This window comes from Cydia pomonella, chromosome 3, assembly GCF_033807575.1.
Source record: "Cydia pomonella isolate Wapato2018A chromosome 3, ilCydPomo1, whole genome shotgun sequence".
NCBI lineage: Eukaryota > Metazoa > Arthropoda > Insecta > Lepidoptera > Tortricidae > Cydia > Cydia pomonella.
The window spans coordinates 8,914,159-8,933,592 of record NC_084705.1 but is presented as its reverse complement, the minus strand read 5'-3'; the positions used below and the strand labels follow the sequence as shown (position 1 = coordinate 8,933,592).

The window sequence follows — 19,434 nt, the reverse complement described above, 5'->3', positions numbered from 1 at the left end:
GGTGGGAATTGGAACTCCTTGAAATGACAAGTTTTCGCAATGACATCCATTCTAGTAAGAAAATAAGATATTTTACTACTAACCAAAATGATATTAAATTTTCCCTCATTTTTTGCCCAAGAAAGTAATAGTCTGTATGATTTAAAAAATTACCTTTTTTTATTTATAGAAAAGTATATTGGTCAAATTATAGGGAATGGAACACGACACGATGATCTCATGCGAAAAATAATAGAGTGTAGGATTGAAATCCATCGCGGAAAGGGACTCCTTAAGAAAAGTTACATGGATCAAATAAAGAATTGGATAGACGTAGAGTAGCATGTACCATTAAGGCAATTGCATAAGATTGGATGAAATTGTAAATACAAAAGATTCTCTCTCAAATTTGAATAAAAAATAAACAATATTTTATCATATATATATAAAATCGAAGTAAACTAAAGATTATCAATGTTATCATTTCATTTCATACATTCATTTTCAATACAAACTTAAAATCTTATATTCATTCACACATGTAACACATATTGATTAGCCCAGCTCTAGTCGGTTGAGTACCGCCGACTTAATCCTGCTCATTTGTTTACTTGTAATCTCCTATCAACATTATGACACTCTTTTCTTCTCTTTAGCATAAATTACAAATGCCTTCCATGGCATCTCCATCGTTTAATTTTTCCTTCTATTACAGTATTTATGTAATCGTCGCATCGTGCCACCAACATGAAAGGCAACTTCTGTTCCCAGTCATCGTCATAATAAATATATTTTTATTTAACTAAATTCAAAATTGAATGCGCTATTGAAAAGCACAAACAGGAGAACGACCAGCGGCACCCCCTGCATGGACACATCCCGCCACCTGCTCGTCTTAAAAGCCGCAGGAGTTTTATGCGGAGCACCAGCCCCCTGCAGGGTGAGCCGGCCGATGTGCGCCGCTTGCTGTGGCAGACCCAGTGCCCTCCACCAGACGTGTACGTGCAGGCTTTGGAGCAACTACCGCCTGGCCATAAAGAACCTTGGCCAATTTGGAAGTCCTTAAACAGGCTCAGGTCCCAAGTTGGTCGCTGCAAGCAAAATATGGCCAAATGGGGATTGCTCCGTAGCTCCTCGACTCAATGTACCTGCGACACAGCAACGCAAACCATGGCACATCTACTGGCGTGCCCCACATGTCCGCATCACTGCTCGGAGCTGGATCTGAGGGACGCGACCGCCAGGGCTGTCAACACCGCTGCCTATTGGGCTTCCATCGTATAAAAAAAAAAGGGAACCTCGACACGAAAAGAAGAAGACTAAATTTAAACTGTTTCATTCGTTTTATGCTCTGTTCAAGTTCATACCTCTCATCCGTCGCCTTTTCCTCATCTAAACCGCACAGTGCGTGCTGTATTTAGGCGTTTTTTTTATTTGACCGGATCCGGTCCGGATCCGGTGATTTTTACCGGATCCGGTAGCTCCTGAAAAGTGCCGGATCCGGCCGGATTACCGGATCCGCCGGACCGGATTGCAATCCCTAATGTCGCATCTTGTTTCTTTCCAATTTGAAACATGTGTTTGTTCAACTTACAGTGTCCAGTCAATATTCTGGTCACGGCGCAGGCTTTCTGTCTTTTGAGCCCTAGAAGCCCTTTAGCAGTTTTGATTAGATCTTTCGAGTAGTGATATATACCTACAAGTTGTATCGGTGGGTAAATAGGTGGGTAATTTACTTGGCAATGGCACCTATTGCGTACCTACTTACCTACGTAGCTATGTAAATTAACACTTTCGTTGCGGCAATTATTCACATACTTGCATATCGGGCCGAAGCGACCCGATGACGCAGCGAATATGTTATACATACTATATATATAATTTACCTAGCTTAATTTATTCAATTAAATTTATTAATCTATTTTCTTATTCTTAATTAGGTATAATTGAAATGAGTTAATGGAAACCGTATATTGGGTAGTCTAGACTTAGTAGGTAGCTTGCTGCAGGTTTGCAGACAGCTATAAACCAGGGCTTGAAATATACACGAGGGGGAATGCACGCCACCTTAGATACACGTATACCTACTTGAAAGAATTTTTTTACCACACCAACTCACAAAAGCTCTCTAAAAACTGATGAGAAAGTTGCATGCATAGATATAAGAAGTAATCACATACACGTACTTTCTATGATCTGGGGTTGTATGATATCCACATGAGTGCAAATTTTGAGTTGCTTCCTCATGTTGGCTATTGGAATTGACTTTTAAGTGATTCTTTGAGTGACATATATTTAATAACGTTCATTAGAATTTATTTCTACAGTTAGTATCCTCGCGTTAGTGTGGTTAATAATTTTGTTTCACTCAGGAGCAAAAGTTTGTTTCACTCCTTGAAACCCTCGCAACGCTAAAGATTCCACTTTTTGATCCACTTATTAAGCTCGTGGTTTAATTTTGGTTTCGCTTGCTCAGTCGGCTGATAAAACCAAATAACTATTTTACTACTAAGAAAATACATGTTAATTGAAAACATAAACTTGGGTGAGCACAGGCTGTTGGAAGCAATATTTCAGATATTTTGAATTTACTATTGCCGCCCGATTCGAGCAGTAGGTAGTTCTAGATGCGATATTGATCGGACATATCGGTGTCAAAAGTGAAGTTTCTTCAAACAAAAATGTTTCTTTTGACACTGACATATCCGATCCATATCGTATCTAGACCTAATATTTGACGTACCTATCTTAAAGATCGAATCGGGCCAAGAGTCCGTCTAAGCTGACGTTGTATCTATATTTGAACAGAACAAAGTGGTAGGTAGTCATTGCAAATATCCATACAGCGTGGTCCAACTCTAGTATTTATTTGCAATGTTAATTTGCCTTTTAATAAGTTATTAAGTTGGTATAAATAACTTCTCGTTGTTCGCGGGTCCGCGCAACGCGTTACGCTGGTAATAAATTTTTATCGCGTGTTCCTTCGTCTATAATTCGACAGTGTTGATGTATTAAATTACAATTATTAGACGACTACCGATTTACCGTGACTTGACAGCCTCTTTGCAATAAATTGCTTTTATTAGGAATCGATCACACATAGTTACGTAGAAGGCACGTAATACCACGGTTGACCTTTGAAAATGCGTTGTAAATTAGTTTTTATAGCCTTAAGTTAATGGCTTTAATGCGTCGTCGCACCTTCTTGGCGTAAATTTTATGCAACTATGTGCATGTGCGTGGTAGGCACTTAGGTACGTAAACCTCGGAGACAGCCAATGTTGTACATACATGCCTGTTCAAAAGCTACTGGAAAACTTTCAGAGAAAACTTTAGTGTAAATTTATTCGATAGCGAAACGTGACGTACGCGTTTGCGTTAAATCTCATTTTGTATTTAGAAACAGCGCGCCAAGCGGAACGTTTTAGAAACTAAAATCCCATACAAAATGAGACTTAACGCAAACGCGTACGTCACGTTTCGCTATCGAATAAATTTACACTAGAGGGGTACAGTTTATCTAGATGGTTGTTGTAGCTCTCCGCATGAAGTTTAATAGAGAATGTACTCGTGGGTCACAAACCAAAAATATTTATCAAAACTAACATATCACCCAAAGAAACAAAACAATGTTCCCACACTATCTCCGTTTTTTTAAAGATTAATTTTCTCACCTCAAAAGTGGTGGTAATTAACTTTTTCGTCCGAAATGCTAGGGTTCCTATGATATCTAATATTGCGCTACAATAATATGCAAACGACACTATAATTCAGTGCATAGTTACTCAGATATAATCATGGAGGAAAAAAGTAACCACTACTACCCATAGGTATCCTCAGCCTCTAATGTGGGAATATTAGATCCCAGAGAGTCAAAATGTTGCGGCTCTTAAATTAACAGGTTCTAGTTTTACTACAGCTACTATAAATATAAATAAGTACATATAAATATAAGAAAGCAAGACTTAAACGAAGGGATCCGAGGGCCGAAGGTAGTTTACCTACAATTTTCAGCGGACAAGATAGAAATCAAAAATTGTGTGATCTACTAACTTGTTAAAAAAATAAAACATGTGCGGACGATGAATAGGTATATAGTGAGTTCGTGTCATCCACGATGACGCGCAGATTTGTCGAATCTAACCTTTAACAACATGACGTTACTTGTCAAGGCACGCGTCTTCGTTACTTCCAGAGACATGTCAGTCGCTTCGCTTGACAGACAGATGAAGTGTGCGAAAGGGAAGCCATGACGTATATGAACAAGCCATAAGTGCAAAAGAGGCAGACTACATATGAGAAAACGTAACCAATTTTGAGTTCGAAGGCGGCCGAGGCGGCCAAAATCATATTGCCGTATTTTTTAACGTGAAAAATATAAGCGAATCAAAAAGAAAATTATACATTAAGTAATTTAGTGACGATGGTGTCATGTTGTGTGCCGGGTTGTAGTGTTTCAGGGCCAAAAAACCCAGGAAAATACTCATTTCATAGGTATTAATTATGATATTCCTAGCGAAATTTTCGTAACGATATTTTGTCAGATTAACAGCATAAAAAGTGTAAAAAACCAATTATAACAGTTCATTATAAGTTTTTCTTCAATTATGTGTTAATATTTCATCATATTAGTCAATAATTTAGAATATTTTGTGTAAAAACCTAAACTGTTACTTTACGCTAGGGCTTGACAAAATGTTCATATGACTGTATCGATAACTTGTCGGTATATTAGTAGGTATGGAATTAGTTGTTCACAAGACATCATTAAGATATTACCTTTATAACCGACTTAAAATAATAACGATTGTTATAATACCTTTTCTGAACGTGTACATGTTTAGCGATAAATTTAAACTTCACTTTCCAACACAGTACTTACATTTTAACCACTTTTCCACGGCTTTGCCGCCAACACAAGGAAACACAAGACAGCGTATACTTGTATACAGCGTATACACATCCAACCCAAGTTGTCAGCAGGAAAAGGCGCGAAAATTCAAATTTTCTTTGGTAAGTCAACTCTTTGCGAACACATTTTCAAACAACTTCAACTTTATCATTTTCAACTTTTTCAAACACATTTGAAAAAGTAGTCAATAAAGCAGTTAAACATCGATAGATTATTAATATGTTGTAACATGACATCACTATTTTTGTTCGCACATAGACAATTTACGCACACACTTGCATTTCATTTTTGGTCACACTTTCCAAGTTTGACAGTCGTTCTATACTATCCTATTTCTATGGTTACTTCGGTAATAGGGACCATACATAGGTTAGTAGGTAGGTAGGTAGATGTATGTAAGTAAATACATCTATTACAATAATGACTTTTAAAGGTTAAATGTATGGCCCCAACTTATTAGAATTAATAATTTTATTGCAAATAGGCAGGAATCTAATTACACATTTACATAAAATAGATTCTATTCAATTAAAATAAATTTCTTGGGATTTTCAATTTCCATGATACGAACGGTGCAATCATCGAACAGTAGGAATTAAATCGTAAATGCAGATGGGTTGCGTACTATTAACAATTTCCTCGAAGCTGATATTGGATGATGAAAATTGAAATACTTTTAACATTAAGTACCTAATACCTATTAGATACTTAATGTTTATAAGGCATGTTCAGAACGGAGTGTATTCAGTGCCATTTCCTTTTTTTTCGAAAAACTAGATATAACCCACATCACTTAAGTTTTTTGAAAATAGTACCTACACTTTTTTTCTGAAAACACTATAAAGGGGGTAAAAGTGATTTTATTGAACACAATGAATCAATGATCACATAATACGAATCAGGTAAAGCTAAATTAGCATTAAATAAAACTACCTGCTTAAACATTCATTTAAGTAGGTAAAAAAAACGATGCTTTAACTAAAATACAGCTAGCAGTCAGTCTAAATAAAATAGAAAAACTATAGATAAATATGCCTAAAAGTAATGCTATCCGTAAGTGGCATAAAAGACAGTCGTATTTTTTTTTACCCGCCTTACATATAATTACCAATTTCGTAAAACAACGCAGAATCATGGCAGAACAGACTAAACGGCACAACGTCACAGATATAGATACAGAACTATATTTTTTAAATATATAAAATTCAGAAAATTACCTACTCTAAATCTAAAATATTTTAGTAATCCTTATACTTGGGACGGTAGGTAATTCATTTATTATTATGAGTTAATTTACAACGGTTTTTTTTTTTTTTGCTTTGTTTGGTATTTGTGGCATCTTTTGATGTAGCCATTGTATCAATTCGTCGTCTTCGAGAATAGGAACGTTGATCCTTTAGTTTAATTTTAAGTAAGTACATAATTTAGACCCCATAGGTTAAGATAGGTTTAGTTTAGTTTTAGTTTCAAAATGTATAAAAAAATTGTTTCTGGAATTATATAAATAATAAAATATTTTACGTTCCGCATTATCTGTATGGCAGTTAGTACATATCCCGTTTTTTTTGTTATCTTTCGTTATTAACATATATCTCTTCTGGGTAACGATGGTACAATTAAGGTACATTTAGAGCCTACCTTTCTTCTTTTAACTAAAGATGCACAAAGCAAACATTACCTGCAACGGTAGTTAGAAACAAAACTGCACTTCCCACAAATTTACGAGTACCTTTCTAGGTACTTAAGTTCATTCGCAGTTCCCACATAAAACCAAAGCAGAAGCGAAACTGTAACCAACATTTACTGCCTGCTTGTTTCTTCTTAACGAGTGTTTTAAAATTAATTAGGGATGGAAAGATGACAACTTGACTTTTTTGACATGGTATGTTCGTCTGGTCTTTATCATCCATCTTATTTGGCTAGTTATATTTAGACCGACAAAGATAATAAAGGTGCTTGAGAGGTAGAAAAAAATGTTGAAGAGAAAGTTGTTCTTATTATGAATGGACCTTTGTTATTTGATGTACATGTATACATGTATGTATTTCATGTTTAATCATAATATTTTAATAGTTTAACTTGTTGCAGATTTTGCCAAGATGGTGTGAATAAGAGATAACTCCTGTCTTCGTCAAGACGTAGTCCTAAAGGTAAGTACTTAAATAAAAATTAAAAAATAGGAGATAGGTTCCAAATTTTTAGTAGGTAGTTCTAATTAAAAATATACAAATCACTATCTAGCAAATAAGTCAGTTTAAATAATTACATTTATGAAATATATTAAAAATTACCATTAGATGTAATCGCCCTGGTACGACCACCCAGAACCCGCCATGCTTGGTTTTTAAACTTTCATTCCCCTTCTTGAATTGGAACGTTCGCTCTTTGCGATTTGCCAACAGATCTCCCAAACAATCCACTCTCCTTTAGTGTAAAAGAGATAGCTATAAAACACCCTCTCATGTTACATACGGTAGCAACTGTAAGAGAGACGGAGATGGCAGATAAACTAACATGGCGTCAACGTGCGGCGTGGCTGATACGACAAGAACTAAAAAAGCTCCGACACACATTTGAAATTCATGGAAGTGTGCGTGGTATTTATGTTGTGTAGGGAATGTAGGGATAAGAGGATATCAGTTGCCTGGTGTTGTCAACTTTTGGATAGTATTTATTAAGTATATATACACACCGTGTTTTTATTGAATTCGTGTTTGTATCGGTAAGTACGCTTAAGGAAACTAAATGGCATAGTTAATTAAAAAAAAAAACTTTTTTTTTAATTTTTAAATTATTTTTATTTATGTAAAAAGTAATTAAATGTTACATATAGCGTTGTTGTAACACGGGCATTACGTTGAACTTAACCAAACAATTGAAAACTGTGACATATCAATATCATTTCTAACATCAATTGTCCGAAATGGTACTTACGTTTTGTAGCAAATGTATTAACTCATACTAAACACTAATCAATATGTAAAGAGGCCTTAAGAGCGTGTACGCTCGTAAGGGCCTTATAAGAAAAAAAAATATTATTATCTCCGAAATGGAATTAATTAGAATACCGGTGTCTTTGAGAATTTTATTTAATTTAAGCTCAGGGATACACCCTTGAAATTAACGGAAATAAAAAAACACGGTGTATATATTTGATATGTTTGACGATATACCAGAAAGCGGTTGATATACTCAAAGGTTAAAAACATACTGTCGCAAATAGGTATGTACAGATTTTTTTTCATACTGACTGTTCATACAATACAATTATAATAATATACAATTATACAGCCAGTTAATAAAAAATAATAATAACTGAAAATTAAAATGAAATATGAAAGTATATTTGAACTTTAACTTTAATAGGTATTTTATTTTTATTTTCAGTTCTTATTGTCTTAAGCTAATTATCAGAGCAATTTATTGATGTTAATATTTTTGAATTCTTATACAGATCAAATTAATGTACTAGGAATTTCAAGATCAAGATCGTCAAACATAATTTTTTTTCATACCAAATACTAGTCTAGCATGTTTCTAGAGTAAAATCTAAATGTCAAACAAATCAAAACAAAAGAAGTACATACATTGGAATATCTATTTTATAATCATTAATCATTTATTTCAAATTTTTGAATTCTTAAAATTAGATAATTACTTTTGCATCATAGGCTTTTTTACAGAAGATATATATACATAGTTTTATAAAGTTCAGCTTGTCAATTAGCAAATATGAAACAAAAATTTATATAAACTGATTAAATAAGTATTTGTATTATTTTGCTGTAAGAAAATTGAAATAAAGATATTGTGTCGCAAGGTTGACGACCACTGACATTCTAATTCCATAGAATGCAGAGTGTGATAGTTTCAAGAAATTGCCAAAGATGGCGCTGAAGACAAAAGTCACAGTATCAGATTTGATAACTAAGTATTTCTGCCTTCCCGATGTTTGAATATTTTGTACCTTTCTCTTTCTTGGTGTCAAATCACGAGTGAAAATTAAAAAAGAATAGAGTGTTAGGTCAGACTTATTTATTGGATATTAAATGGGTATCTGGTAAGTTTAATTTTTAATATCTTAAAAGTGTCGAAGGTGCCTACCTTAATTATTTTATCTAAACTCTATAACAATATGAAATCTGTACTTTACTTATTCTCAATGTGTGATTTTGAAGCTGAATAAAAAGCTTACAGCAGCAAGCAAACTCCTAATAAGCTTTCCAAGCTTTCATCTTCACGATATAGTCCATAGGTGCATCCAAAGATGGCGCTGATATCAAAATTGCGCAAGTTCGTCTAAGTTTTTCACAAGTTTTTAGAATAGACTGCCAGCTATATATAGCATGGTTTTATTTAGTAAAGTAATACAAAATATTAGGACTTCAATAATTACGACCAAGTGAGTTAAACTTTTTCGCCCAAGTGAGCGCAGTTTTTTAATGATAAACTAGTATCGAAATACGTAAATGCTTGTATGCATTAGATAGGTCCACAAAGGACTGCCGACAAAATGAAACGTGTTTACTGATTCATTAACATTTTATACAAACAAAATACCCAATAATTACTTTAGGGTCATTAGGTTAGGTACCTACTTCCCATCAATTGTCTTTTTGTTAGAATGAAATATGACGCAAATATTTATTTAAAAATGACGTGAATTAAACTGTTTTGGTCTTACACATTTTATTGTAGCTACATATGCTTAACTCGTTTGCGTCTTTCCTGTAAACACCGCAAAGTTATGAGAATCGTAAGCTAATTTTTGGACTGAACCTTTACAGGCGGATTTTTTTTTCAGCACTTGAGACTCAAATAAGAAAAACGTGATTTACTATATGTATCCGGATCTATATCTTTTGATGTTTTCTCCACAGATGTGACCTTTTCCTTAAATGGGTTTGACTCGTGTTGTATATAAGTACAAATATAGTCTTAACCATTATAATTTGGTACTAGAAGGTAAATTAACTCCACTGATGAAGGATCTCTATTCAAGGCGCTTAGCAGACTGCGGATCCGATTCGCACGTCGATCGTCGCCGAAGCAAAGGATGAATTTGCCAGGGAACCGACATTGTTTTCGGCAAACGACTCAAGAGGTCGATTCGAAATTTAACTATTTATAATGGTTTTGATACGACATTGACGATCTTTTTGGTGACTGGCGTACGGCTCACGCACAAGTTTCAATACATTTCGCATGCACCAATCAGCACGAGCGATCTTTATAGTCGTATCAAAATTAGATCAAACCCGTAACAAATTGTTAAATCAGAATCATGCTCCAAATGTGATTACAGATTGCACCATAATTCTATACTTAATCTATAGAAGCAACAAAACCCCGTAAAATATATTAAATTTAATATGGGAAAATAATTTCAAAAGATTTTATTTTATTCGCGACAGGAGTGAGGAGTATAAACCTACCAGCTGTTATATAATAATACCCGCCATATGGCAAGATGTCTAAGAGTTCTGGATTTCCTAGACCTAGTTTTAACAGTTTTATTATCAAATTATAAAATACTAAATAATTCTACCTACCTAACTAACTACTAAGCTAACTTTACTTTGCACTGACTTGAGCAGAATAAGGTGAGGTATATAGTATCATTATTAATAGAAATTGTTTTAATAGAAAATTTTCATCAATCATGACATTGCCACACTGTCTTTGTAAATGCTACGCATAGTTAGCTTGGTCTTACTTTACCCATTTCAAGGATTCTATAAATATAACAACAACCTATTTTAAACAATATAAGTAAGAAACTTATTAATATTCATGAAAACAGTCCTTTTGCCAAAGCGTACTAGCGCAACGTTTTTTTTGGACAGTAGATAGCTTCTCGGAACAGCCGAATGCTCTGACCCAATTTTCTATAAACATTCAAATGAGTTTTTTGCCAAGAGAAAGCTACTAACTTACACATTGCACTATCAGTGCTGTGCGAGGTCCAAGCCGAGAAAGTAGTGTTGTGGAGTGTTTCAAATTATAAAAATGTTGAAGTTTGGAATTATTAAATCGTATTTAGCAGTGAAAAGTAAATGGAGCGTAGGAAAAGGGTCGCATTGCTTGCTCCTGTTAGTTTGGGGGATAAGATGGAGATGGCGCTGCCAACTGCTCGGTGAGTTTAAAACCGTCATTTTGAATGCTTACCATACTTTTAAACATTAAACCGAAAAGAAAAGTCCAAATCATATTCCAGTCAAAATAATATACATTAGACTTACGCTATAAAGACCCTGGGCTTGCGCTATAAGAATAATTTATTAACTAACAACACACCATTCATCAAAATCGGTTCGACCGATTTTGATTAGGAGTAGAACACAGGGATGAAATATTGAGGTCAAATACATACGAGTATTTTCGGCTTCATCGCAATAGAGTAATAAGGCTACGCATGTTGTTAAATGGCTGACTACATAGTTGCATTTGACCATAGAGAAACAAGTAAGCTTTAGATTGCTCACTCCATACATAGATACAAACTCATTTATAATAAGTTTTAAGCGAGCTTTGCCAAATCTTATTTGTAATTAAAATTTTAGCTTAATAAGTATAAGTTTTAAGCCAGTTTAAAACTTATTAGTTATTAATAATGCGTTTTACTATACCTCCCATACAACTTATTATTTCTTGAACATATTAACTTAAACAGAATAAAATGTAAATATAGGTACAATACAAACTTAAACTAATTTAAAAATATATATCTAAAGAGGGCCCCTGGGGCATAGTGCCAGCCGTTTGGCCAAATCCGTAAAGAAGCTCTCAGGCCCCGCGGTCCGAGGGTCTCGACACCGAAAGGAACAAAGTTGTAATTGGCGTCGAGACTACTTATTATATTAAGTAAGGATACTCTAAACTTACTCGTACTTATCTCTCTATCATTTGACTGAGGAATAATTGCATAATAATTAGAACATTTAAAGTAGGTGACGCATCCTGTTTAATTTACAATTTCAGTTTATTGAAACTTAACTTCAATAAGTTAGTTTAAGGTAATTGTAAATAGTTATCATTTTATATTTACGCATGTTAAAATGTGGAGTCGTCTCAAATTAACATTAAATTATTTTTATTATATTTAATCAGATCATATCTCAGTTGAAACTTAGTTATGAGGATTGCTGTGAAGGGCGTATGTTTAGATATCTAGAATGCTGAGTTTGTCGATACTACACTACTTTGTTTGTTGATTTTTTACTTATTCCTGCTACTGATTGTAGGCAAGTTACCTTATGACCACGACATGTAGGTGTAGATAATATCTGTGTAAAATATCTTTATCTAACTTTCATATTTTAATTAACTCAAAAGTTATGTAACTGTCCGCTTATCTACTTAATTAAAATATAGGTAGCTACGGCCCGTTGCGTCGCAGTGTGTGGTCCACGGACCTTTTTACAAAATAAAATAAAATAACTACAACATAACCAAAGTTTAATGCAGTAACTTAATATATCGCGAATGTCTGCCTTGGCGTGCCAACGTTTGTAAACAATTTAAGACGTTAAACTAATCTTATCAGATAATTATTGAGGTATTTCGCTTGGCTGATTTTAATAAGGACGCTAAAGATGAAACCTTATTCTTAAAGGTTCATTTGACGTTACAATTTTGTATTGAAATCTAACTACGTGCGCTCACTTCTGCTAGAGCACAGACATATCTAACCTAGGTACCTTATATATGAATTCGAAGAACTGATATTTTCTTGGTTTATATTTTTTCATTTTTCATTTCTGAATACAACCCCTGAGAAAACAGTCGGTCACCTTTATTTACTAATTAGACCCAACTGGATTATATCTCTATCAGATATGCAAATTAATGCCTCCGGTATACGGGACTGCAAAGTAATAATATGTTAATATGTTTTAAAGCTTTAAAAAAGTTACAAATGCGGTCGATATTATACGACTGAATCGAACTTATTAAGGTATTTCATTAAGATCAGACATGTAAGCAATAAAGACTGGTAGGTATATTAAAACAAGATACTCTTCGTTTTAGATTGCGTTCACAGTAGCAAAACTTCAGTTTTTCATATGTTAAATTTTTATGGTGCCTCTTCGCCTATATTCCAACAACATTTGTTTTAAACTCACTAGATGGCGCTTCATAATTATAGAAGTTGTTAATCGGAGCTCAAAAGCGCTTTGTGCTCCGATCCGATTATCACAAAAAAGAAAAACGTGGAGCGCGACATTACATGGGTTATGTCAGTTTGGTAAACCAATTTGTCAGTAGAAAAAGGCGCAAAATTCAATATTTGTATGGGAGATCGACCGTTCCGCCTTAATTTAGCTTTGCCGCCTTTTCTACTGACAAAAATATTTTCCAGATTATACTTTTCTCTGATGTTCCGAAGATGCGTGAAGCAAGTGTTCCACGCGGGTGTTCCACAAGTACCATATGTATGTACCTCTGTGTGTAGGTAGGTATGTGTGCTTGCACGCCGCCAGACGGAAATTAACGGCCTCGTTAGTACTAATAAGCGAGTTAAATCGTTCCCTGACTCCCAGTTTATTTATTAGCTTAACTAAGAACTTATTTTTCAATTGTCAGAGATGATTTACAATTGTTTGTGATTAATATGCCTTTTCTTTGTAATGCTAATTGTTTCTACTTATCTCTAAAACTGTTCAGGTAGGGTATACTACCTATTTATACAAAAAAGAAAAGAACTTGTATTTGTCGCTATAAGAAATCACTAGGTCTTTAAGTTTTGTAATGTGTCAACGTTCCTATTCAAACTCGTAATTTATATTAGTTTATGTACTCATCTTAAATTCGTAGACCCTCTTCATGCGTTTGCGGAATCTGCGGCTCAGTATTATTCTAAAACGGCGACCAATTTAATAAGAATATCTACGCCAGATTTTTATGGCGTTTCTTTATAAGAGGGGTGTAAGTGAAAACATGGTCGGAAGCGGGGAAATCCATGCAATAACTATAACTCATACAATTTCGAGAACCCCTGCTAGATGGCGAGCCACGGACACAACTAATCCATTTATTCTCGGGGCGAGCTTTAGTAGCTAACTCTTAAGCACTGCTCTTATATTGTCTTATATTATTTATAAATATTGACGCACGGTTGGAGTTAAGGGATTATATTAATACGCGAAAGTTTTTTTTGTCCACTGCTACCTACGAAACTATGAGGAAACTATGAGGAAAATTTTGAATGATGGTGTTTTCATAGTTATATTTCCGGACAAGAACAGATCTTTGCATCATCTTTAATATCATATACAAAAGCTTTTCCCAGGTTTCGAATCTTACAGTATCCAGCGATCTTTATCAGTTCTTCATCAGTTCAACTTGTTGAAAGGCATAAAATTGACATTTTAAGTTTGTAAAATGTTATCAAAACCGACGGGGAAGCGTGAATATAACAAACTCTTGCAAGGCGTCATTCGAAGAATGCCTGCTATTACCGGATGCTACCCGCCTGTACGTATTCCATTGCTCTTCGTGCACCAGCTGGTCCAACGCTCATACCAACCATTTTCGTGACCTGGAGATCCGTAATAGGTGGGAATCTGAGACAGCATCTAGCCATACTGGTTCGCTTGAACGTTCGACTATCAATACCTGGCAAGTGATTGAAATAGCACTCTTGAAGGGGAATCTCCAAAGTTTCGAGCCGGAATTTTGCGGATGAATGTTTTAATTGCAACCTCGCGAGAATATTTTGTAATTGCGTGCCGTGACTGAGCGGAGTTATTGTGATAACGTTACTGGTTAAATTAAATGTTGGCACCGTGCAGTAATTTTCTCAGGCACGTCCGTTTTACTTTCCAGTGATCTGGTTCTGACTTAATTTTTTTTAGGTAGGTCTATCTGACATAGATATGAATACGATTTTAAATCTTTTGTTACTATGGAAATACATGTATACTTTTAAATTAGCTATTTAAAAGCTGAAGTGCAAGAGTTGATTATCTAATGATCGATCTGATGTTGTAACTGTTGTAAGGGCGTACTTAGTAGCCGAAATGCCGGGGGAACCAATGATTATTATCTTAAACTCTACTCAAAAGTTTTATTAAGGACTTTTAGGAAATTACTTTTCATAATTTGAGAGAGATAATAAAGTAAAGATTTATCTACAGAATTAGATACGTATATAATGTATTTTTATCCGTTGAGTTTGCAGTAAGTAATCTCGTCTGAAAGACTTTCGCACGAAAGAGTTCTGTGCGATAGTATCTGGTAACAAAGAAAGTTTTTATTGTACAAGTTCTCATTCCCGGGCGGATACGGACGGTGTCTGCGTTTTCCAATTTACGAAAAAGATAAAAACTACCCGTACTGTTCAATAGTACTTATTGTTACCTGCTCTACCTTATGTAAAAGAGAAAAAAAGTTATATTCGGGCGACTAGATTTAATTTACATGTAGCGTGTCTGGGAAAAAAATTCCTATCCCTTACGGTGACCATCAATATTCAGACTAATTTAGCTTCCCGCCAGATTTTCCTCAAATAAACTGGCATTCTGTAGACTTAGTTCATATATTTCGAGTAGTAAATCTTCGGTTTATAAAAACATATGGCATAATACCGATGAGAATGAGATTGTATCACGAATGGGGCTTAAAGTACTAAATTCTGTGCGGTACTGAAATGAATCTAAGCAATGACAACGATTTCCTTATTGATTTATTTTTATTATATCAGTTACCTATTACAACAACAAGGTACAGTCAACCAATTTGATTCCTAGGCCACTATAGAACCATGCCATAATGACTTCTACGACAGTGCTTATTGAGTGATGCGTGTCAAGTATCTAGTAGTTAAAGCGACAAGGTTCTATAGTGGCCTAGGATTCAAATTGGTTGACTGTACACTTAGGTAGAACATAAAATGATATCCTACCACAACTAGTAGGTACCTATAGCACAACACTGCGAGATATAATACCTCTTATAATCCAAGGCGGTCTCAATACGGCAGCGACTTTATGTTTGAATTTAAATGACTACATTTTATAATAATGTCTTTGAGCCCAGCCGCTCCCTTGCCCCAGGGTTTTCTTTTACTCTTTTTATAATGTAATTTTCTTAAATCACCTTGGCCCTCTGCGCTCCCCATTGTCGTAGAATTATACCTACATTTGAGGTGAAAAACAAAGAATAATCATTGTATTTTTAAAGTTACTTTTATAAGTTAAGGCAGGTTGCGTATAAGATAAAATTAATAACAGAGCACTTGGGACTGACGCTCGTTATATTCTTGGTTAATCGCTTAATCCAGATAACACTCACAACGGGTATGTTGAAAAATATTAACATCTTTCATCTAGATACTATAACACCTATATGTCTATACTGAGTATGCTATATGTACCTGTCCTGATTACATTTCCTTAGGTCCTGAACCTAAGTACAAATGTTAATTTTAGCTACAGTGCTATAGCTACAGCTAGGTTTTTTCGGTCCAAATTCTAATACTCTAATAATATTAAATTTAATACGTTTTTTAATTAACTTGTACCGTAATTTGTAATTTAATTACAATTGTGACAATTTATTAACACTATACTTTTATGTAATGGGACCCTTGATTCGTCACGCGACGATATTTATGGATTCAAATTATCTTGTAAGTTACTCACATAGATAGATGATAATTTGAATATTTTTTTAAACACATTTTGCCTTTTAAAAGTAAATTGCTGACCAATATTTTTTTGATTTTAGAATTTAAATTTATATTGTGATTAGAACAAGTTTGGAGAACATGTGCTGTAATGCTTATTTTCAGTAGGTATTACCGAGGTAGTTACCTAATTCCTTTTACATGTAAAAAAATATGGTAACAATTTAATGAAATTTCTTGTGATATAATATTTTTAACTAGTATAATTACTGTAGACCTATGCTACCTAGCAGGTGCGTACATATGAGTATCATCATGTATTGAGACAATTTTATTAGACCTGAAGACCTGACATATGCACATACCTATAAGCAATTAAAATTAAATAAATAAATCGGTAAAAAAGCGGCCAAGTGCGAGTCGGACTCGCCCATGAAGGGTTCCGTACCATTTATGACGTATTAAAAAAAACTACTAGATCTCGTTCAAATCAATCTTCGGTGGAAGTTTGCATGGTAATGTATCATATATTTTTTATTTTATTTATCATTCTCTTATTTTAGAAGTTACAGGGGCGGGGGTACACACATTTTACCACTTTGGAAGTGTCTCTCGTGCAAACTATTCAGTTTAGAAAAAATGATAATAGAAACCTCAATATCATTTTTGAAGACCTATCCATAGATATTCCACACGAATGGGTTTGATGAAAAAAAATTTTTAAGTTTCAGTTCTAAGTCCCCATACTTAGAACTGAAACTTATTTTTTTTTTTTCAATTAACATTTGCACATTGAATAAATAAATATAAAAAGGTGGTTATTAAATTTTTACTTCTTTATGGTCAAATTCGACATCCGATATCGGTTCGGACACTTTGAAAATGTTCTAACGCTGGTCAAACACGTAGCTTGCTAGTTTCCTTAAACGTACCTACCTAAGGCTCTAAAATCAATATCTATTTCTTAGCTTTTTCAGACGTAACGAAAAACCGCGCCAACTAATCGTAATTTTGATGAAACTATTTTACGGTGACAACGTCACGAATACACGCCAGGTGTAAGTAATGAATAATAAGCAAATTAGTGTTAAGAATAATTCCGGAGTTCATCAATCAAGCAAAGCCACGGGCTGAAGTAAATCAATCGCCGGAGCCCATCCAAGAGTCGTTGACCCGAACATCTGTTCCCATATTTATGTCGCACACTTATCGCCCGCTCTTGAATTTAAATATCGTATGCGACATGTTATCTGCTAGTTGGTAATGAGATTCAATTCGAGCCATTTGTGTGCGTTACATGTTGAGTGGTGATTGGAAAATATTGGTGTAACAATATAGTGCATTTGAATTGAAGCGCTTCATTGAGTCGCCTCGAAGATCAAGCATGTTTAGTTTATGTTTAGTTTTTACTTAGGGAAAGGAGAATGAATTGTGGAACCAGGAGAATAGCTTTCTTTTATAATTATGTTTTCTGTGTAGGTAGTGTTAAGTGTATATAGTGTATTTCGTAGCTCTTATTAAGAAATATACCTACGAGGGTATAGGTATTTTAGAAGTATACAACATATGCATATTTAAGAGTGTAAGTAGGGATCTCGCTGACTTTGGTAGAGCTATAATAGGTAATAATAATAATAATATCCCATAGCCCAGTATTTAGTTCATCGCTTTCACCCAATAGCCCAGTTCATTTTAGATTCCATCAACCCTCAAATAGTCCTTACACCCTGGCGGGTGCTGCCTCTGCGTGCGTCCCATGACACGGGCAAGGGCAGCATCCGCTAGGTGTACCCCTTACATTTCATTAAAGTGTCAAAAGGGCCTCTACGTGTTGGCTTCGGCTCCGCGCACGCCTCCCAAAGGTCCGGAGCACCATTGTTCCGTGATGGGAAAGACATACAATAATAATATATATAAATATGTAGATCAATGTAAATAAAAAGTATATGTGATGTAATCTAATAATTCTCATAGTTCACATGAAATCAAATCAAATGTCAGTTGTTTTTGGGCAACAAAGACCCTTAATATACCTACATGAAACCTACCTACATGCATATTTTACATGAAATGACAATAATCTTAAAAACTAAAAAACATTTTTATAGCTACTACACTAAAGTTTTTAAGTACCTACTATAAATATAATTCAACTATTTATTATAAAAAGAACAATATTTTTAGGCTGATCTCAATATTTTTTCTTCTACTTCTTCCATACCATAAATGAGAGAGACAATATATTAGAGCCAGATCGCACTGTCTAAAGGTAGACCAAAAAAACCTTTACAGCAGTTAATTTCGTCTCAATATTCATAATAAGCCGCTCAACTATAAATCATATCTAATAATAACTGTGTTTATGCTAAGCTCGAATCGATTCCAGCGTCTAAATATTCACGTCCGCTCTCCCCGCCGGCAGACATAATAATGGGGATTGATACACGCTAGTTATCCGCCATATTTTCTCCGGCGATTGCCGCGCTCTGATTGGTCCACCGGACAACATGGTTGCCACGTGTTGGTAAAAAATATTTGTGTATGGAACTAATATTAATATAATATTTGTGCAGTCTTCAATGTTAGTGGTCACATCACCTATAATGGAAGATTGGAGTCTGTGCATAAAGCTGTCTCTTTTTAACATTTGTAACCTATTTATTGAATTACATATTTTAGATTGTTCGAAATTTTATTTTTTACATAAGTAGGTGGGTATACTCAGCTGCAAAAGTGCATGACCACTTTATTAATGAATTTTATTCATTATGATTCCAATGCAATTTTGCAGCTCGCTTTACCTACCTATTAAACCAACGTAGCACTATTATATATTGACAGTGGAATTGTCATCAAAACTTTTTTATAAATTAAGCCATAAGTACCTACATTTCATTTTTTTTATTCAATCAAA

At 34.5% G+C, this 19,434-nt stretch overlaps 1 protein-coding gene across 2 annotated transcripts in view; it reads left to right on the top strand.

Moving 5' to 3' along the window:
* LOC133515985 (homeobox protein abdominal-B) overlaps positions 1-19,434 on the top strand; it is a 135,004-nt gene that overhangs the window by 80,980 nt on the left and 34,590 nt on the right. For both annotated transcript variants that reach the window (XM_061848639.1, XM_061848638.1), the window contains one exon: positions 6,980-7,041. The gene's annotated coding sequence lies outside the window, so the exon portion shown is untranslated. The remainder of the gene's footprint in view (positions 1-6,979; positions 7,042-19,434) is intronic.